The sequence below is a fragment of the Mus pahari genome, chromosome 17, assembly GCF_900095145.1.
Source record: "Mus pahari chromosome 17, PAHARI_EIJ_v1.1, whole genome shotgun sequence".
NCBI classification, from domain to species: domain Eukaryota; kingdom Metazoa; phylum Chordata; class Mammalia; order Rodentia; family Muridae; genus Mus; species Mus pahari.
In genome coordinates this window covers 48,480,482-48,502,689 of record NC_034606.1, presented here as the reverse complement: position 1 = coordinate 48,502,689, position 22,208 = coordinate 48,480,482, and the positions used below count along the sequence as shown (strand labels likewise).

The following is a 22,208-nucleotide window of genomic DNA, read 5'->3' as shown; positions in this document are numbered from 1 at the left end:
ATGTTTGTGACTCTTTTATGAAAAAAAATCCCAGTAATTGCATTGTTTGGAATAAGTAGAGACAACTGGGCATGGTGGCACAGGTCTGTAATTCCAGCTCTCAGGAGGCAGAGGTAGGCGGGTCTCTGGTCTGCAAAGGAAGTTCTAGGACAGCCAGGGCTGTTACAGAAATACAGTCTTGAAAACCCGAAAAAGAAAAAAAAAAGAAAGAGAGAGAGAGAGAAGGAAAGAGAGAAGGAAAGAGAGAGAGAGAGCGCCTTTTGTCAGTGGCAATAGAGCAAACAGTGTTATTTTTGTTGTTGTTGCTTGTTTTGTTGAGATTGGTCTCACTCAATTCCGGCTAGCTTGGAACTTGTGTAGCTGAGGATGACCTTGAACTCCCCATCCTCCTCCTGTAGCTCCAAGTGCTGGGATTACAGGTGAGTGGCACCGCGCCTGGCTCAGGAGCTGGCTTGTGAGGAGTGTTGTTATTTGACAGTGTAAAAGGTTAGGGCTTTGTGTTGTTCCCCAGATTTCAAACACCAAGCTATAGTAACTCTGCTGCCTTTCCAGTGGAGAGCTTGATAACGTTTGGCATGTACTGTTACCATCCCCACCAGTCAGCAGCTCTCCTCTGCCGTTCTGTAGCCCTCCACGTACCCCTTCCCTCCTCCACCTCCAGGTAGGAAGCCATTGCCCTGTCCGCTTGCCTTAAAATGCAGAAACTTAGGACTTGATGAAGAGGATGATTGCAGGTTCGTGCATCTTAGGCTAAGTTTCAGATGTAAAATCTTTGCTTAATTCAGGGTCACGAACATTCTGTCCAGGTCTTACAGGTCTGGGTTTTACAGCTGCGCTGTGATCCGTTTGAGTCACTTGTGCTTGTGGTGGGAGATGTGTAGAAGGCCCCTGTGTCCCTGAAACAAGAGCTAGTTGTTTCAGGACCACTTACTAAAATGTTCTCCCAATTTTAAGGGAAATTTTTCTCATTGGTCTGGGACTTGTGGTTCTGGGCACTGGGTGTCTTTGTGTTCTTGGCTGCTTTTTATCCTCTGTGCTTCATGTAATGTCTTTAGCCCCTGATGGCAGGGCCCTGTCATAGGGTAGCAAGTTATAAAGGGGAGGGTGATGCTTGACCAGATGTACATGGGCTTTCTCCCCACTCAGGTTTGCACAGAGCCCTGGACACAGAGGCTTTATGGACATCCTTGTAAGTGGCTCCTGGGTAGTGTCTCATTTCCAGAGGTGACTGTGGAGGTCTGCCAGCACAGAGAAGTGAGGGTACAATAAGCCTTCTGTGCCTGGGTAGGTGAGATGGCACCTAGGCTGGGGACGTGGCTGTGTGGAGGCTACCTTGGGTAGGAGGGGCCCAGCAGTGGGGTGAGGGAGCCTGGCTCCTCCATGCTCTGTTCTTGGCCAGCTGCGTGCCTGTGTAAGTAGCGGTGTTTGTTCTCAGTCAGAGAGGTTCTGGACAGTCTCTAGGCTTGCCATTCCCAGGAAGTGGAATGTTTGGTCTGCTTTGGACCTGGGTGGGATGCTGTGGTCTTTCCACTGCCACCATCTGCCCTGTAGGGGTTTCTCTACTTTGCTCCAAGTGCCCAGCCAGCCTCATATGGGCCTCTGAGCAGATGACAAGGAAACTGAGGCTCGGAGGAGCCCACGGACTGTGTGTTGGCTATTAAAGCCTGAAGGATTGATTGGCTTGCCATTCCTGCACTCCTCTTCTTAAAGGAGTGGTTCCTAGGCCAGCGCAGTCTTCATTGTCAGCAGTGGAGAAGAGAAGGGTCAGAGGGTTGAGATGACAGTTCTTCAGTGGCTCTTGGTAGCCCAGCCTTGTAGAATGGCCTCTGCCTACCTAATGTCTCTCCACACTCCTCCAAGATTCCCCTGCCCCCAGCTCAGTCTCTGTCCTCACTTGTCCTTCCTCTCCAGGCTTGCCTGCCGTCTTAGTGTAGTGCTCCTCTTGTCCCAGAGGATCTGCCGAGGAAGCTCGGGGCCTGTGGGATCTGTCTTTTAAAAATGGAACCCAGTCTTTAGCTTTGCAGTGGTATAAGCAGACGGTTGTGGAATCTACAAAGGGCCTGGTGAGGACCTTTGGTTTGGGAACCATTTCACTGTGTAAGGAGGGGCTGTCTAGGTTGAGCTGGGTTTGCTGCTTTTTAAAATTTTTTTAGATGAGAATTACACTATCTTTTTCTCTTTCTTTCTTCCTCTCCCCTTCTCTCTTCTTTCCTGTTACTGAGGTGGGATGGCATTAGAACTAACTATGTAGACTAGGCTGGTCTCACTCTTGGGACGGTTCTCTGGCTTCTGCCTCTGGTATACCAGGATTACAGGGATGAGCCGCTCACCCAGCTCCTTGCTTGTCTATTTTTAGATCATGGATGTTTAGGCTTATATATGTTCTCTCCCCCCCATCTCTAACACAAACGTATATTTTATTTTTGTGTGAGTGCAGAAATGCACATGACCAATTTGTCTATGTCAGTTAGACAACTCTGGGGGGTTAGTTCTCTCCTGCCACCTTGTGGGCTGTGGGAATTGAACTACTGTAGTTAGAGATTCCTATAGTAGTACCTCTACCCCTTGGGCCAGCTCACTGCTCCAACATAGTTCTCCAAATGTGTCTGCTGCTGGAGTTTGGACAGTTAAGTTCAAAGACTCATTTGAGTTCTTGCAATGTTTCTTTGGAATGTAGGGGCTGGGCCACGGCTGATTAGAATGGCTCAAGACTGGTGTCTCTGGAAGTCACTGCTTTTGCTCTGAGTGCCTTAGGAACATTGCTGCCTTCGCTGGTCTGTAGGCCTGCAGCTGCCTGGTTTGGCTCTTGCTTGGCTGTAGTTGAGGGAGGGTGTGGGGAGGATTCCTGGCTTGCATACCTGAGGCACATTCCTACAGGCTCTTAGGGTTCTGACCTTTGAACCAGATTGTTTCAGCCACTGTGTAGTATCTTCTTTTAGTTACTAGAAACAGGATTGAGCAATCTCATTTGATTGCCTGATGTTGCAGGGAGCTAAGGGGTGTAGAAATGTAGAGGAGGAAAGGGGACACAGAGGTAGAGGGGCATAGAAGGTTGGGGTACATGAACATGAGTTCAGGTTTATTTCATTGTCAACTTCTCTTTCCAGCCCTGCTTACCTGTTCAGTCTGAGTGTGCCTCTTCAGCAAGTGCCCTGTGCTTGAGAGCTTTTTGGGGCATTTGGCAGAGGTAGACAGGGAAAGGTGCTTGGGAGGACCTCCATCAGGTTGTCCTATGTTTCTCTATTTGTACCTCCCAAAGAAGTAGACAGTCAGACAGACAAACTAACAAGTACATGTAAAGAAGAAAAGAGAGGTGCTCCAGTGCCCTCTATTCTCCCTAGCACATCCAAGTTTTTTGCTCTCTTCTATGATCTTTGGAAGTGGGTTTTTAAAATACAATTCTTAGAGGTCTTATGTGGTATGACTACTGGTCTGAACACGATGGTGTGGGTCAGTGGGGGTAGTGGATGTTGGAAGGAAAGTGGGCTATTTTGAGTTATTTGTAGGGAAAAGCCAGGGGTGTTGAGGGGTGTTGTCTAGATACCTGAGATGGAGCTTTTCCTATGGGACCCTGAGCAGCCTGTATGGAGCCATGCATATTTAGACTCCAATTCTTACTACAATTCTACATGGTTGGTGTTGTAATTGTACATAGAGGGGGCCCAGAGAGGTTGTCAGTACCTGGCCAGGGCCTGGAGACATAGCTTAGCAGTTAAGAGCCTTGATGCTCTTCCAGAGCACCCAAGCTTGGTTCCCAGCACCCACAGCAGACAGCTTCTCTGGAAGATCCAGTCCTTCCTCTGGCCTCTAGAGACATCTGCACACACACAGGGCAGAGAAACACACATGAATACATAAATAAAAAGAAATCTTTCAACTTATGTGTCTAGTAAGTGACTGAGTCAAAATTTGAAGTTGGATTACTCTCAGTATGCAGAGTCAGAATCCCATCTCTCTCCATCCTTGTGAATTAAGTATTGGGTGTGGCAGCCTTGTGGGCCATAAAGGAGAGATTCTTTTAGTCAGGGCTTTCATGGAACAAATTTAGTATCTGCATGTATGTAGAGCTGCACATTTATTTATAAAACTCACACAAGCGGTCTGTGGCTCAGTTGTCTGGGCTGTGGGAATCTGGAGATTTCTAAGCAGAAGAATGGGGTGGTATCTGACCCGAGCCTCAGGAAGGTTTTCCTAGGATATACAGGCGAGAGTCGAGATGGGATGCAGAGACAAATGCCTGTGTTTTGCCTTCTGCCTCTTCTCAGGGTCTTTGCACATGCACTTCTCAGTTCCTAGAATGTTCTTCACCTGGCTGGTTCTTGTCATTCTTCGGGCCATTGTGTCCTACCGCAAGGGCCATCCTGTTGTACATGTTTTTTGTGTTTCTTGATTTTCCACCAGGCACTCCACATCCTGTAAGCAGGACCTGTCTATTGCTGTTCTGATCTCTGGCCGTTGTGGCCTGGAAAAGTCCTCTGAGTCCATGGTGGGGATGGGCAGCCCAGGTGTGAGAGCTGTCCTTGCAGTGGGCTGCAAGGAGTGCGAGCCAGGGCACGTTGGTCATTTTGGTGTGTTTAATGTCATTTGACTGGATTAATGTGGCCTTTGGCTCATAGGTGCTGTGCGGCTGTTTCGGTTGAGTGACCACTACTTTCTTCTAACCAGATGGGATGGTGTACAAGGTGGCAGCCACTTTTTTTTTTTTTTTTTTTTTTGAGACAGGGTTTCTCTGTGTAGCCTTGGCTGTCCTGGAACTCACTCTGTAGACCAGGCTGGCCTGGAACTCAGAAATCCGCCTGCCTCTGCCTCCCGAGTGCTGGGATTAAAGGCGTGCGCCACCACGCCCAGCTGGCAGCCACTTTTAAAAAAATTAATTAATTTATTCATTTTTATTTATTATTATTTTCTTTATTTACATTTCAAATGCTATCCTGAAAGTTCCCTATCCCCCCCCCCCCCCCCCCCCCTATCCCCCCCCCCCCCGCCCCTTGGCAGCCACTTTTAACAGCAGCATTGCTTGCCTGGGTTCTTTTCTTCTTATATTGAGCAAGTTCTTCTTGGCAGCATCATTTCCCTCTTTCATAATCTCTAGAGTAGCTTCTGGTCTTCCTTTTTTTCTTGTTTCCCTTTGTCTAATGCTTATCCTTCTGTAGTAATTCAAAAGGGAATCCAACTAGAGGTTGCCTGACTTGAGACTATATGGCAAGGGATTGTTGACCTTATAATGAAAGCCCTCTAGTCTGAGTAGATTGTGTAGGTTGAGGGTGGTGGTGGTGGGGTGGTAGTGGGTGGTGATGGTCATGGAAGGGTGGGAGGGTTGGGCCAGGTGGAGTGTGTGGCACAGGACCAAGGCTCAGGCAAGGTGACTTTGATGTGTCCTTCGCATAGCGTACTTGTGGTATGAGAGTGAAGCCTGGGAGCCAGTAGCTTTAGAAGAGACACCAGTCCCGTAGTCAGCAAGGGAGTGGGGGTAAGGGGGGTCACTTCAGGTGGTGCGGTCAGTGTGTGGAGTCTGAGATGAGAATGTGCCTGCGTGCGTGCACGTGCGCGTGTGCATGTGATCGGTCTACTTTATCATTCTCTGCCTTACTCTTTCCAGACAAGGTCTCTTACTGACCTTGGAGCTCACTGTTTTTCAACTAGCCTGTCTAGTCGTCTAGCCCCACCACCTTCCTGTTGCCACCTGCCTTCCCCATCTTCTACACCACTGTCTATGTGTGCATTTGTTTGTGGAAATTAACACTAACAAAACTGCCACAGGCTGAGGTTTAGGAACAACGTGGAGATATTTTTGTTCCATATGGTCTGTAGGTGAAGGGGATTCGGCCAATAGGAATTTTCATGCCTCACAGACAATGTCCACAGTTAAATACCTACCTATACCACACATATGTTAAGCAAATGCCTTAAGTCAGTGGTTCTCAACCTGCGTGGGTCAAGATTCCTTTTACAGGGGGCACCTAAGACCATCAGAAAACAGATATTTATGGCATGTTATGATTCATAACAGTAACAAAATTATAGTTATGAAGTAGCAACAAAAGTAATTGTATGATTGGGGGTCACTGTGATGTGAGGAACTGTATTGAAGTGTCTCAGCATTAGGAAGGTTGAGAGGGCCACTGCCTTAAATGAATGCATGGACTCCAGCAGGAAGAATCACAGACTTCATAGTGAAGAAGGCTTTGGCCAGGGCCATTGTTTCCTATGTGTAGTTGCCTGTCTTATGTCTAACCTAATATCTTTTCTTGGGCAGAGATGTAAATACATGTTGCTGTCCTTGGCCATTGGACAATGGCAAGAGCATTTCAGATGCTTTGGATTTTTTTTTTTTTTTTTTTTTGTATTTCAGTTATTTGTAGAGGCCAGTGGTCTATGTGTAGGGGGACTGGTCAAGAGGGTTGAATTCTACTTTGCTAGAATACTGTAAACTGTAAGGGTTTTGTGATCTAAGGATGTCTGAGCATAAAACCAATCCTTGGAAGACACTGGGTGTGGTGGCCGTGCAGATTCAGGAAACTTGAAAAGGAACCAGGCAGGGACTGTTGTTTAGAAGGGGCAGGAGATTCCCCAAAGCCCAACTGAGATGCCATTGCCAGGGGGAAAGTGGAAACTGGTCCTGGGGATGGAGCTACATTTGGGAATGTCATAAAGCACCCTGAAGAATGGGAGACAGAACAGACTAGGCCAGGCTGTGTTCAGGATACTAACCATCTTTGGGTTGAGTCTCAGGTGAGTCCATTAGAACTTCAGGCCAGAAACACAGCACATCCTCCTTAGGAATTCCACAGACGTGGCCAGACTGCATTCCTGAACTTACATAGAAACCTCCCTGAGCTCTGCCCCATGTGGGTGGCTGAATTCAGGGCAGAGGAATGTCATTGCCTGGAGCCAGGAGCCCTGCTTTGCTGTCAGCAGGACAAAGTAGATTCTTAGCTTAGCCACCAACTTGATGTGGCACCTGTGTCCTTTTTTGGTACCTGTCAACAAAGGCTATTGGCAGGGTTTTTCATTGGATTTCTTAGTTACAAGTTACCACCTTTGTTACTATATGCTCATGCAGATAAAACAAAAGATAAACATGGAGGTGGTAATGATAATAATAAGCCTCAGACTCAATTCAGGTCAAGCCAAACTGACTGCTTGGTGTGGCAGAGCCGTGGGTGTCTTTCTCTAGGTTCTCACAGCATACCTGCCTTAAAGAGGAAGCTTCAGTGGGCATCACTCTGAAACTCAGTGGTTCCACTTCCCCCGAGTTTACACGTCTATCTCAGTTTAAGATCTCTAGAACAGAGATCTTCTACATGTGTTCATGCAAACAACCCTGATTAAAGTCAGTGAGGAGTGAATGAATGAATGAATGAATGAATGAATGAAGAGACTTGAAAGTAGGTTGTCTTCTGGTCTCCACAGAAGGGAGTGGATGTTCTCCAAATGAGAGAGGGAAGGAAGGCCTAAGACTTAGAGGGCTGTAGGCTGACCAGACTGTCAGATTGGCCTGAAAGCCATGGGGGTGGGGAGTGGGGAGTGGGGAGCTGGGGTTAGGGGCGTCTTAACACCCCTCTGCTTTTGGTTCTGCATTTGCTAAACAGATTTTTTTCCTTGTGTCTGTCTTGTGACATTTCTGTCACCTGTCCTAGTTTAGAAATGTCTTGTTTAATACAACTTAAAACTCATCTAAGAGAGATGGGCATGTAAGTTGGATTTATTTAGTTTATCTTTCAGATGTATGTGGCCTTGTGGATGGGCCCAGAGCTTGTGTGAGCTAGGCAAGGACACTTACTACTGAGCTGTATCTGTAGTTCTGGTGAGCTACATTTGGAAGTATATCAGTGAATCCGTGCGGCCAGCCTCCCAGCTTGAGAAGGAAACCACTGTGTAGACCTAGGGAATCTGCTGCATCAGCTAGGGATAAATGTGCTCTAGAGCCTTCATCACTCTCTTGATTTCCTTCTTTCCCTTCAAAGAATACTATCTATTTAAGCGTATATCTGTATCTAATGTTTCTATATGCTTTATGAAACAGGACTCATAATTGTCTTTTGCATGTATTTGTATTAATGCTCTATGTAGAAATAGAGCTAATAGTGTGTGCGTGCATGCATGCATGTGAGCCAGTAAGCAGTTCTAGCCTGAAGTGGGCAGGCGGCCACTTCCTTACTGGTTTTGTTCCTCGCAGATCTTCAGCTGATTAGATAAGACCCATCCACACCAGGGAGGACAATCTAAAACCAGCTAATTAAAATGTTGATCTCAGGAGGCTGGAGAGATGGCTCAGAAGTTAAAAAGCATTGGCTGCTCTTCCAGAGGACCCTGGTTCAATTCCCAGCATCCACATGGCAGCTCACAATTCCAGTGGGGATCTGACACCCTCACACAGACATATACATGCAAGCAAAACACTGATGCACATAAAATTTAAAAAATATATGTTAAACAGTTATTTTTATTAAGAAATACGGATTTCATCTCGTGTAGAAGCATTCAGAATATTTGGTCAAGTATCTAATTATTTGTGGTGAAGTCAAATTGACAAAAGTTCCCCATGTCATGCACAGACCACAGTTTATTCTGTCAGCCATTACTAGATTGCTTCAGTGGTCCTGAGCATGATAAACACTGTGGCTGTGAGCCTTCTTTATGTAGATCTGTCAGTGCAGGGACACCTGTGTTTCTCATAGACTTTACTCAGAGGCAGAGGTGATTGTGGTGTGTGCTCAGCATGTAAGGGATGTAGTAGACTATAGATCTGTATGTGGATCTGTAGTACTCATAAGTGGGCTTGCTCACTCTGGTGTCCACATCCTAGGCCCAGAGTCAGTCTTTTCAAAAGTCAGCTGGGTCTGCAAAGGAGATCTCCTATGTAGATGCTATAGGATGACAGGGGAGAGTAAGGGAGGAGAAGAAACTTCACTCTCATTGCTTAGGACCTCTCAACTGGATGATCTCACTGGGACAAAGGAGCTGCTTTCTGCCTTCTCCAGGATGAGCTCTCTACTACAAGTATGGAGGTGGTAGAGACAGCATGGACAGAAGAGCATTCCGGGAAGGCCCTCCTTCCCTGATAGGCAGACATGTCTGCCATTTGTAAGAAGGTGGGATGGAAATAAGAATCACACCCAGTTAACAGGTCAGTTTGTCAGGCACAGTGCCAGTCTAGTGTTCACAGGAAAGTGAGTTGGATGTGGTGACTCACATCTGTCATCTCAGCACTTGGGAGGATGAGGCAAGAAGACTGCTTCAAGTTCAAAGCCAACCTTGGAAACTGAAAGAAAGGTGCTCTAGTTAGAGATAAAGGTGTTGGGTCCTTGGTGGGATGTACTGCCTGTCATTCATTGGATGGGGCCATTAGTGGGTAGGAGTGATGTTTTTGTTGCTGTGATAAAACACCATGACCAAGGAAATCAACTTAGAGAGGAGTTTATTTTGCTTCTTGTTCCAGAGGGTTAGAGTCCACAGTGGCAGGGTTCACAGTGGCAGGATGGAGGCAGCAGGTGGGCGTGGGTGCTGAGAGCCCACATCTTGTTCTACAGATATGATCAGAGAGGGCAAACTAGAAATGGCACGAGTCTGTAAACTCCCAAAGCGTACTTTGACATACTTCCTTCAAGGCCACATCTTCTAGACCTCTGCAAATAGTGCCACCAACTGGGGACCAAATGTTCAAAGACCAGGGCCTATTGGGGACGTATCTCATTCAACTACTACAGTGGGCAGATGGAGGACAGCCAGAAGCAAGTAGGTACTGATTTGGAGTGATGAAAGTTTGGTCCCCAGCTGGTGGTGCTGCTTGGGAGATTCTGGAACCTTTAGGATGTAGAGCCTAGTGGGAGGACATGTCCTTAGGGCCTATATCTTGCCCCCCCCCCACACACACACACAGAGGCCAGAAACAGCCAAGAAGCTGAATCCTTTGGAATTAAGATCTGAAAGTCTTTTCTTCCTGACATCTCTCAGAAAAATGTAATGCCCATGATGAAAAGCTAGCTAACACACAGTACCAGGTATTTTTATCTTCTCAGTACCTGGGATGTAGAAGAGGCTGGTCTTTGTGATAGTTGAAGAGACAGACTCAATGGTGAACCTGCTGGGACCCATAGCTAGTAATACTGTTTGCTTGTGTATTGGGGCTCTGGTCAGCAATTCTATTAAAGGAACCTTCCTCTGTCTTTTTTTTCCTTTTTTTTTTTTTTTTTTTAAGACTTATTTATTTAATATATGTGAGTACATTGTTGCTGTATTCAGACACACCAGAAGAGGGCACCAGATCTCATTACGGATGGTTGTGAGCCACCATGTGGTTGCTGGGAATTGAACACAGGACCTCTGGAAGAACAGTCAGAACTACTAACCACTGAGCCATCTCTCCAGCCCCCTTACCTCTGTCTTGACCTTGGCCACAAAATCATCTTAAAGTCCAAGTCGTAATAAATTTATTTCTCACGTGCCTTTCACCACTTCCCAATCCAGGTGCCTGCTTCCATTTCTGTAGTTGCTGCTGTTACATGTGCAGGAAGGTGCTTGGTGAGAGACCCATCTGAGGCCTCTTCATTAAAAGTGTGATTGAATTCCTAACCAGCTTCAAGTGGCAGGTAGACTTAGTGGTTCTGAGCCTGCTCTCTAGGTCAGAAAGACCAGAGGTGAAGTTGTGCTTGAGTGGCTCTGTGTCTCCCCTGTGGGGCCATGGCTGCAGTGCGGAGCCCAGCACACAGTGACTGTCACAGTTCACCTTTACCTAGTTTAAAGCTGGTCACGGAGGCAACTCCTGTACCCCAGCTCTCTAGAGGCAGGTAAATTGTTCATGAGTTCAACACAGGGAATTCTAGGACAGGGAGGGTCACACAGTGGGACCTTGTCTGAGTTTTAAAAAAGGAAACAAAACAAAACAAGAAAACCTAAAACAGATTTGTTTGTTTGTTTGTTTGTCTGTCTGTCTCTGTGTAATAGAGCCCTGGCTGTCTTGGACTCAATCATGCAGACCCGGCTGGCTTTGAATTTAGATCCGCCTGCCTCCGCGCACGCTGGGGTTAAAGGCATGTGTCACCTCCACTCAGCTCTAAACCCAGCTTTCATAACTAGATGGCATGTGATAGTTTAGGTACCGACTCTGTTTTCAGCTTAGTCTTAGCTAGATGACCCTCTGAGACTGGCGAGCATGAAGAGTGCTGCTGTAGGCATGGGGTGGACTGGCTGGGGATGCAGGGAGCCTGGAGCCCTGACAGCTGCTGCAGACTTGACCTCATGCTTCGGAAGCTACCCACTGTCATCCTCAGTAATTACTAGTCACTTGGAGTTGTTGATCCCTTTGTATGGTCATGAGCTTACAGAGGTGTCTCCTTCATTTCAAAGGCCTTACTTACTCTGATAATCTCATAGACTGTTTTCCTTTGGTGGCTGGAGACACTGTGGCCATGGTCAGCACTAACCACTCTGAGTCTGCCAGTCTTGTTATTCTGTTCATCCAGTGACGGAAGAAAGACTGACTTATTCATGGAAATCTCCTCCTCACACCTACCACTTGGGATTCCTTCGCTTTTGGGATTAGGGAACCACCGTCCAATGCTGTGGCTACCTGTAAATCGAGTGCTGGTCTAGGGTGCCTCTGCCTTTGGGTTCAGTTGAGGGTTTAGGGGGCTTTTCTATTGCCCCCTTTATCTTCCAAATAAGTACCACAGAGACCTGGTATTTCTTACTGAAAGCTTCAGGCACTAAGGGGAGGGGGAGGTGAGCTAGTCTAACCCGTGTCCCATTGCCTGCCATCTTGGTCTCACCCTGGCTTCCTGTATCTGTGACCTCATGGAGACTCCTCAGCACACCTGACACCCTCTCTGTCTCTCTCCAGGCATGGCGGTCCTGCCTTATTTCTCCTGCCCAGCTGATAGATTGATCAGTTCTTTATTGATCAATCTGAAGGTGATAGAGAACAATGTTTTACAAAATACCGAGTCAGGACATGCTTCCTAATAATGACAATAACAAAATCTGGAGTGCCCCACATCTTCTGGTGCAGAAGGCAGGGTTCAGATACATGGTGTACAAAGCATTTCCCAACACCTAGGTTTATGCTTCTTCCAGAAGGGAGCACAGAACCTCACACTTGCCTTTTTGGAGTAAATGGTGTGGAATGACCTTGTTCTTTCTCAACGAAGTGTACACAGTCAGGGAGCCAGCTGTGGTGACTAGCCTCCTTCTGGAGCAGGGCTTTCAGAATGGTAGACTTCAGCTGTGGCAAGTTGTCATCCAGCACTGTGGATATTGTAAAAGTCTGTGGGTGGACATTGGCCTGTGGGCTTTGAAATGCAGTGGTCCTACCTCTCTGCACAGTAACAGGGTTGACCTTTGACTTAGCCTCCATGTTGTCTGTCCAGTTAGAGGACTCAGGAAGGAAGCCCTTCCTTCCTTCCTTCCTTCCTTCCTTCCTTCCTTCCTTCCTTCCTTCCTTCCTTCCTTCTTTTTCTCTCTTTTTTATTTATATGAGTACACTGCATTAGATTCCATTACAGATGGTTGTGAGCCACCATGTGAAACTTGAACTAAGGACCTCTAGCAGAGCAGTCAGTGCTCTTAACCACTGACTTTCCAGCCATCTTTCCAGCCCTGTTTCTCCTTTCTAAAACCAATAAATGCACTTTGTAAAATAGAAATGCAGGTGTTCAGAAGAAAATCACATTAGCACCTCAACATATATTTTCTCCATCTTTATAAGTCACCGATAAGTTATTCTCTACAGCGAAATAAGCCAATTAAAAATTTAAAAATAAAAAATTTAATAAAATTCAAAAATTGAAAATTAAAAGCCAGATTAGAGTATTTTAAAGGCAGGTTTATTGGGAAGCAGCTCTCAGGTGAGTTCACTGGTCCCAAGGAAGGAGACCAGGGAAGTTGCCATTGGGAGGGAGGTGGGGGAGGGGAAGAGAAAGAGAGAAAGGGAGAGGAGAGAGACCAAAATGTCTGGATTATATAGGAAAGAGCTTCTGGGGGAGAGAAATCCTAACCCATGGGCTGGAAAGGTCAGGGTAGAAAGTGGTGTATGCCAGATAAGGACTAGGGGATGCTGGGAGAATCCAGAGGCCAGGTACAGTCCACTTTGGTATGTAGAATATGTACCTCAGCCTCTTACCAACAGTCAGACATGCAGACACATGTCACAATAGTCACAAGTTATTTCATGTTATTAGCATGTTTGTGTGCACATGTGTGCACCATACTGCCTGTGTGGAAGTCAGAGGACAGCTAGCAGGAGTGGGTTCTCCCCTGTCATGTGACTCCTGGGAATCCAACTCAGGTCAGCAGGCCGGCAGCAAGTGCTCTTACCTGCCGAGCCTACCCTCCAGCCCAAGGTGGCTTTCTCAGTAAGACCTCTTGAAGATGAAGTATTGGGAGGTAACAGGCCTCCTCCTCCGCCTCTGCCTCCTCCTCCTCTTGCCCTCAATAAAGGCACTTTCTGATTAAGTCAGGAGCCCCTGCCTCCCTTGGAGGTGAGTGCTGAAGGGGATCAGCTTAGGGGTTCACTTTTCTAGGGAGTTAGTTCTTCACCTTTTTCATTCCCTGGTCTAGCTTGGTTCCCTGCTTAGAACCCTAGACACAGTGCTCGTCACTCTGTGTGGTTCTCTGGGTATTTGTCCATCCACCCTACCAGACTTGAAGGTGCTTAAGAACAGGCATAGTGAACTACTTACTTATACTTAGCCTGTAGCTTTCCATACGTACAGGGTCAGGTGGAGTGTTAGGTCTTCATCACTGAGACGGGATAATTGTGAAGTCGATAGGCTTTAGAACCAACCTAAATAACACACTTGTGGGCATGTATTTGAGGGAATTTCTGGATTGGATTATTGAGGCAGGAAGACCCACTTTAACTGTGGGTGGCACCGTCCTGTGGGCTGCAGTTCTGGACTGAATAAAAGATAAGATGAGCTGAGTACAAGCATTCAACTCTCTGCCTCCTTGTGGGTATGCAGTGTGTGAGTGGTCTCAGGCCTTCAGCCATGTGGACATGATCCGTCCTTAAGTTGCCTTTTCACTATAACAACCACAGACTGTGAAGAGGGAAGGGTTATATTGATGGACGTGTTTGGAGATTTCATGCACAGTTAGTTGGTTGCCTGTAGCTTTTGGGCTTGTGTTGGGGCAGCACCTCGTGGTGCTGTATGGTAGAGTTGCGTGGAGCGTAAGACACTTGGTAGCTGGGATTCAAGAAAGAAAGGCCATGGTCCCACAGTTCCTTTGAGCACATGCTCCCTTCTACAAGTCCTTAGTAGTGACACAGTGAGAACTCTTTACAACATGGTCTTAGGGGGACACTTGACAGCCAAACTGTAGCAGATGGTGAAATTAAATATATGTAAATAGATGGAAATCATACCAATAAAGCATTCACACAACATGACCTACTTTGACTCTTAAACATGTCCCCAGACTCGCTGAACCTTGCTCTGCATCTGTGCTTTGAACGTTAGAGTTCCTCCTTGGACTGTGTTCCAGCTTCAGTACATCGCCCCAGAAAACATATAAACTATTCCCAGGTCATAGGCAGTGTGACATCTTAACCTCCAAAAGGACATTTTTACCGCTACATGTTGAGTTAGAAATGCAGGTGTTGGGCTGAAATGATAGCTCAGTTGGCAGAATCCTTGCCTTGCAAACTGAAAATCTGAATTTGATCCCAGAACACTCGGGAAAAACCTGGATGTGGGCACATGCTTGTAATCTCATTGCTGATGGGGCGGAGCCAGGCTGGTCTACTAGGCAAACTCCAGGCCAGTGAGAGATGCTGTCTCAAAAAAATAAAAAGTAGATGTCAGATATGGCAGCACACGGCTTTAGTCCCGGTTCTCAGGAGGGAGAGAGGCAGATGTTTTTTTGTGAGTTTGAAAAGGCTAGCCTGATCTGCATAGAGAGATCCTAACCAGCCAGAATGCCACAGTGAGAGACCTTGTCTCAAAAGAAATAGATGGTACATGATTGCCTCCAACATTCACGCACACATACATGCATTTGAATATGTGTGCATGTACACAGACAAGAGCCCACAAGTATCTATTCTCTTGATGGTGTTGGGGGCTTTACATGCTGTATAGTGAGGGGAACTGTTCTACTACATTGGCACTGTAGTTGGGCTTTCAGCTTTAGTTAGCTTGGTGTTGCTGCTTCCTCTTTCTATTTTTTTTTTTTTCTTCCCTCTCCTCCATGATTGGACAACTGCCAGAAAAGCAAAGAAGCTTATGTAAGATTTTACCTTTTTTTTTTTTTTTTTTTAAACTTTGCCAAAGATAGTTCAGCTTTGTGCTGGTGCATTTTCTGATAGAGACTGTTAGAAATTTGGCATAGATGTGGGAGGAACAGAGCCAGATGACTCATTTACATCTTGGTTCCTAAACAATAGGCAAGACTAACATTAGGATTGAAATTAGCCTCTACCCTCCTCTCTCCAAATGATCTCCCACCAACTGACTTGACTTAGTAGTAAGTTCCTTTCTGTAGTTGAATATTTACTTGGTATTTGTGACAGCGGAGAGAAGTTGAGTGATGCTGGCTAGCTGGAACCATTGGTAGAGTCAGTGACCTTAAAGTTTGAGTCTCAATAAAATATACTTAGGCTAGAATGGTAGGGAGTTTAGTCCTTGACTCTGGTACCTCGCGGTGCAGTGCATGGTCTGTAGTGTACTGCAGAAGTGGCAGTGGCTGAGTTTTGTTCCCCCTGGGATGGCAGAAGCCATGGAGGAGCCCAAGAAGAGTCTTTTGCTTTTGCAGACTTACGCTATTAGGATTAGGGCTGTCAAGCCAGGGACAGACACTGGAGACTGGGGAGGTGTTTTGTCAGTGTCACTCAGTTGTATGCAAACCAGCATCTTGTAAAGGGAAAGAAGGGAGGAGGAGGAGGAGCAGACAGGGAGGAGAGACGAGACCATGGGTCCCAGACCTTCTAGGCCAGCAGTTCTCAACCTTCCTAACGCTGCGGCCCTTTAATAGCTCCTCATTCTGTGGTGAGCCCCAACCTTAAAATTATCTTCATTGCTACCTCATTTTGCTACTGTTATAAACCATACTGTGAATATATTTTGGAGATTCGTCCAAGGGGTCATGACCCACAGGTTGAGAACCTGTTGTAGTGGCTCTGCTGGGGCAGCTGGCTTGATCTTTTTGCAGATGTGGAGGTTGGAATGCTAACGAATGGCCCTGTAGTTAGAGGGCCCTTGCAGGACTTCCACCACCAGCCCAGCTGAGCCATTGGACTTTGTGTTTCTCAGTTCAGGGACCCAGATATATGGGACGCATGAGCCTGTTGAGGCTGGACTGTCAGGTACCCTTGCTTCCCCTTCCCTTTCTGCCATTGAGGTCTAGTGATAACTTCTGTTGATGTGGTCTTTTCTGATCTTTCTGTTAAGAGATTTCCAGCACAAGATTAAAGAAAGAGATCTCCAACTGATTTGTACAAGTCTGGCTGACTTTAGAGTGCCATGCCCAAGTGAACAGTGACATCAGAGAACCTGATAAATGACTGGCTGTTCATGTTCATCATTTTCCCTCCAAGTTTTGTTTTGTCAGTCACATAAGTTAACTTTACTCCGTTCTTCCTCTTGGTTCATGTTTTAAGGTAGAAACTGTCCTAAAGTGATCCCTTTTCAGCCACTGCCACTTAAACAGCATCCTTGCTGGCTGTGTGGAAGGGGTAGGGCTTGTGGGAGGGAAGCAAGGGGACAGTTTCCTGGTTGGACCTCAGGTAGCTGGGCTTATGCAGCAAGCACCTTTACCTGCGGAGCCACCTTACATAGAATTTAAACAACCTTTATTGACAAATAATATGTTCAGACATGACTGTGTATGGATTTTCACATATACAGTATATATATGATTATAAGAACCAGACAACAGGCCTGGATGTGGGTCTGTAGTGTAGTGACACAGTGCTGTATGAGATCCTAGGTTCTGTCTCAAGTACTGAAGGAAAAAACCAAACAGAACCAGAAACCCAGAACCTCCCTGCTCCTTCTGCTTCTTCCCACTTCCCGGCACTCATCCCAGCGGTTGGGTGGGGTTCTCCCTTGCTCGCTCTAGTGTGCTCATGACTCTGTATTCTTGTGCACACACTATGCCCAAAAGTTTAGCATTGTTTTTCCTTTTACTTTCAGTTCTTTATTATAGAAGAAGTAGGGTGGCCTTTTCTTTTTAATCTTGAATATTTGTGAGCCCTCCCTCTTAGTGGACAGTGGCTCCATACCTGTCCCTGTCCTGTCTTCTGTGTCAGGCTTGTCTTCCACTAACTAGCTGTTCTGCTCTGCGTTGGAGAGTGCAGCCTGAGAGTAGAGTGCAGTTGTAGGGACACCAAGATTAGCCCGCCCACAGAGGCAAGCCCGGGGAACATTGGCCACATTACAGCTGCCCCAAGACCCCAAGCATGTCCTTTTCTGTCCTAAGTAGAAAGACCCTAAAGACAAGGCTGAGTCTGTCATGTAAGTTGGTGACCACACACTGGTTTGGGATAGCAGCTTGAATTTGTTACCAGACCTCTTTTCTCTGGTTTTCCATGGGAATACTCAGATTGACTCCTGGGTTACTTTCTGAAAGGAAAGCTGTTTTGTGATGGGCCAGGCACGCAGGAGCCAGCAGCAGTCAGAACCTGGAGCTTGTACTGTGAATGCAGCAGTGTAAGGAGTGACCTTATCTTAGCAGCCAACAGGAAATGATGAAATGTGCTGGGAGACTTCAGCTGGGAGAGGGAGGTCAGACCTACCAGCAGGGTCGGAAGGAGGCAGGTGCTCAGCAGATCTGCAGTTAGGCTGCTGCAGCCAGCGGCTGACAGAAACGTGAGTGTGCTTTAAGGTAGACCTTCTGAAAGTCGAATTTCTGCACTTTGTTTTTATTTGTTCGCGTGATTGCCAGCAGTCTCACCTTGTAAGTAAGTGTACCTAGTTTGAGAGGTTCTTGACGGAAGTGTTCAGCCAAGTTCCACATTAACCAGCATGGAATGTTTTGTCCTGAGAAAATGACTGCAAGTGCTTGATTCTCCTGTGCTAGATTTTGACCTGAACAACAACAAAAAAATGTCTACTTGTACTTTATAATCGGTGACTCTGGCTTGGAACGTGTACATGGTTCCTTTCCCAGTGGGTGACTGTGAGCTGCTGCAGCATGGTTTCTGTGGCTTGTGTTCCTCAAGAGGAGTGGATCTAACTGCCTAGCTAACTGAGGTACCCGAGTTACCATTCCTTACTAGAGGCCTGTTATTTCCTTACTTTCAGACGATGTGCTTATTATTTATGATGTTTCCTTTCTTAAAAGCCAGAACTAATCTATAGACACAGAGAAGAGCCAGCAAATTAGCTTTTCCAGTTGACTGTACTTGCTGGGATGGGGGGGGGGCACTCCCCAAATTAGCATTCTGCTTGCTTGTGGCCTGAGTCATCTCTTTCCTCTTTGTATTCTCAGACCCTGTGCCCTATCCCCAGTGCTAGAAACTTATGTCTTTACTTGATAACAAACATTCTGTTTTAAAAACTGAACAGCCTCATATACATTTTAAATTATTTCTTACCTCAGAAGTCATATTCTGGAACTGAAAAATTACCACTCCCTCCTCCCTTATTTTTGTAGTACTGTAAGTGCAACTTAAAGCTTAAAAAGGAAAAAAACATACCCACCCACCCATCCACCCCCACCTACCTCCTCGATTAAGTGACTGTCCCTACGTGACGCACTTTTACCGGGTTACCTATGCCATGAACATTGAACCAGGCAGTGACCTGCTATGGTCCTTGTAAATGTTCTGCTGGTGTGGGTTGTGCCACCACTCAGACATGCTTGCTTGTTAGAGCATCACTGCTATGATTTGCATATGTATCTAGCACTTTTTGGGTCATGGGAAACTTTCACAATATATAGTGCGTGACTTTGAGACCTTAATCAGGCCCACCAGTTTTAGTTTTGCCCTTGTAGTTATGAGTAGCTCTTTCATCAAACGTTCTGGATCATGGAAAATTCTATTGAATATTCTTTAAATGCCGCATTTGTGAAAATAACAAAGAGGTTTCAGTAACTTCAAGCATGCCTTGCAGGTGAGCGCTCCACCAGTCAGTAAGAATAAGCCTTCTTTGTTGTTCCTTTTTAAAAATTTGCCTCTTCACCCAGATGCTAAGGTATTTTGTGGCTTAGTTTTTAAAGGTAGGGACTTGGTATTTTGAGGTAGAGTGCTCTTGGAGTGGTTCCATTTTGATAAAGGAATCAAGACTGAGAAGGGCAGTGACTCATTCAAGGTCACGCAGCTTGTTAGTGGAGTCACAAAGCCAAGATTCCTGCTTTCTAGGTCATTATTTGTGGTAGGCATGCTTTCTCAACATTCTACCTTAGATGGTTTCCTCCTCTCAGATCGTTCAAGGCGGGAATGTTCTCTTGCTGAACTACAACCCTGGGCCCAAGAGTTCATTTTCTTTTTTTTATTTCCAAACACTCAGCTTTTATTAAATAACAATTTTTGCTGAGTACTACTTGGCATAGATGCATAATGAATAAAGTAGATTAATATAGAGTATAATGTATAATGAGGTCATTGTCAGTACAAAGGGCACTGTCAGTTCTGCCTCTGAGAGATACTTTTTCTGGAAAATAAAGAGGTCTCTATTTCGTGGTTTTTCCTGCCTCTCTCCTAAATTAGGTCCCAGCCAAGTGAGCCCCATTCTGTGTCGTCTGTACAGGACACTGCTAGGCCTATTATGATCACATCCAGTACAAGAGATGGACAAGCACTTGGTTCTTCTTTGAAAGAGGAAACATGACAGGAAAACCTAGAACACAAGCTTCTTTTTCTTAGTATTTGTGTGTTTCAGTTCCTGCATGGGAACACTGACCGCTTTTAAGTCTTGAGACAGGTTTTGCAACATGAAACTTTAAAAATTATAATGTAAATAAAGAAAGAAATGGTTTAATGAATGAAATGGAACGTATTCACAGCTTTTCAAAATCTTTAAACTTAGTCTCTTGGAGTAGAGCAGTGCTTAGGATGTGCAGCCTTGGTCTCAGTCTCTAGCATCCAGCCTTCATAGAGTTCTCTGCGAAAACCTGAATTTAAGTCCTCCTGAAACTCAGATATGAGCAGAGACTGGCTGAGAACTTTGGATGACTGTCCATCCACCTTGGTTTGGCTCTCTGCCGCTGTCCAAAGCCTACTTAGAACCTTGGGGGGGGGGGTTATAGATAGTATGTGTTTTTATTTTCTAAAATATTTAGAGTATAATCCTTAAAAATTTATGAAACAGGCAAGGTGTGGTACACATCTTTAATACCAGCACTCAAGAGGCAGAGGCAGAGGCAGAGGCAGAGGCAGAGGCAGGTGGATCTCTGTGAAGTCCAGGCCAGCCTGGTCTACATACTGAGCTCAGAGCAGCCAGGGCTACACAATGAGGTTTGTATAAGCTAAGACTATGCCCGCTCCATGGTATGGTTAGGAGGAAGGCTTTTCCTGTAGATAGGAGAGAGAAAACAGCCAGAGGCATCTGAAAGAGTCCAGGGCAGAGAGGGGAGGAAGTAGACTGAGCATGGCCAGGGCTGTTGGGGAGAGGTTGGAGGGAAGCAGGAGGGGGGGTTGGGGGAGAGAGAGACAGAGAGAGACAGAGAGAGACAGAGAGAGACAGAGATCTCACGAGCGTACACAAGAGAGCAAAGGGGGTGGGACATAGCAAGGATAGCAGGGTTATAAGGAGAATGGGTAGTTGTGGGGGGGGGGAGGTGAGAAGGGCTAGGACTGACTTTGAAATGCGTAGCAGGTATGTGTGATACCAGCATATGCTGTGATATGCTATAAGTGCCCCAGGTCGCCATGTGTCCCTTGCACCAGAAGTAAGGCAAGTAACTTCTTTTGGTAAAGGGGAACCAGCTTCACAATCCCTGAGGAATGCTGGCCTTTGTCTAACTCCCAGAAGCCTTGCTCCAGTTGAGGTTGAGCTCGTTTCTGGGCAGTTGGACTTCTGTCCTTAGGGTTTGGGGAGTTGGAGTTTTCTTTGGACCTGCCCAGACCATGATTAAATAATAAAATTTCTGAAATACATACACCCTAGGAAAATGGGTGTTATTTTTAATAAATATTTCATTTGTGCTTAAAATTGAATTTATGCTTAAAATTGAGTTTAGTAAAAGTATACCTACTATAATCTATAAAAGCCAAGAATGAAGTGAGCTCCATCAGTGAGATGTTCACCCTGCAGGGCAGAGGTGGGACTCCCCTGCCACTGTAATGGGCACCTTTTGTTAGCATTCCTGAAAGAGTTGTTACTTCTGATTGTGACCCTGATGGTAACACCTGGGCCTAAAGCCCTGCCCCACCTCAGTGATGTTGTTTCTCAATGTTTAAGACTTACTCTTATATTTTCATTATTTTTTTTCAATTTATTGTTTCTCATCTCCCTCCCTCCCTCCTTCCCTCCCTCCTTCCCTCCCTCCTTCCCTCCCTCCCTCCCTCTGTATGCCAGTGCTTTGCCTGTATAATGAATATCTGCGTGCCACATGCATGCTTGGTATCCTCAGAGGCCAGAGGAAGGCATGGGATCCCCTGATACTGGAGTTAGAGATGATTGTGAGGGAGCTGCCATGTGAGTGCTAAGAATTGAACCTGGGTCCTGCAAGAGCAGACAGCACTCTTACTGTTTGAAAATATCTCTTCAGCTCCTCTTGTAGTTCTAGTATGTGTTTTGTATAGGATATTTCATCTGGCTTCCTTTTCCTAATAATGTAATTGATCATCTCTTGCTGGAGTCAGCTAGTACTATTTAACACACAATGATTCTTCTTGTTCCAGGTTCTGCCCATTTGGTCTCCTATATTAAGTCAAAGCTGTGAGGGGTTGTGTCTGAGGCTCCTGCAGTGCTGGTCCTGTTGGGGGCAGATGCACAGCCTCAGGATTGCTGCTAGCTCAGAAATCAAGGAGAATTTGTGTTCCTGATATTTAGGCCTTCTGTACTTTTATGCTTGTTTGGGGCTTTTCTTCAGACTCAGTTCAGTGACAGCCTCAGAGAAGAGACTTACTAGTTATCTCAGGCTCAGCACTAGGCGAAGAGACTCTTCTCTCTCTTCTCTCTCTCTTCTCTCTTCTCTCTTCTCTCTTCTCTCTCTTCTCTTCTCTCTTTCTCTCTTCTCTCTTCTCTTCTCTCTTCTCTCTTCTCTCTTTCTCTCTTCTCTCTTCTCTTCTCTCTTCTCTCTTCTCTTCTCTCTTCTCTCTT

General features: G+C 46.0%; 1 protein-coding gene across 8 annotated transcripts in view; it reads left to right on the top strand.

Moving 5' to 3' along the window:
- Positions 1-22,208, top strand: part of Pacsin2 (protein kinase C and casein kinase substrate in neurons 2) — a 94,417-nt gene that overhangs the window by 16,993 nt on the left and 55,216 nt on the right. Inside the window, exon 1 of one of the 8 annotated variants that reach the window (XM_029547727.1) lies at positions 17,671-17,807. The exons of 4 other annotated variants lie outside the window; for them this stretch is intronic. The gene's annotated coding sequence lies outside the window, so the exon portion shown is untranslated. Of the gene's footprint in view, positions 1-17,670; positions 17,896-17,997; positions 18,192-22,208 lie in introns of those variants that run through there. 3 more of the 8 variants (XM_021216589.2, XM_021216588.2, XM_029547728.1) reach the window with 3 other exon arrangements.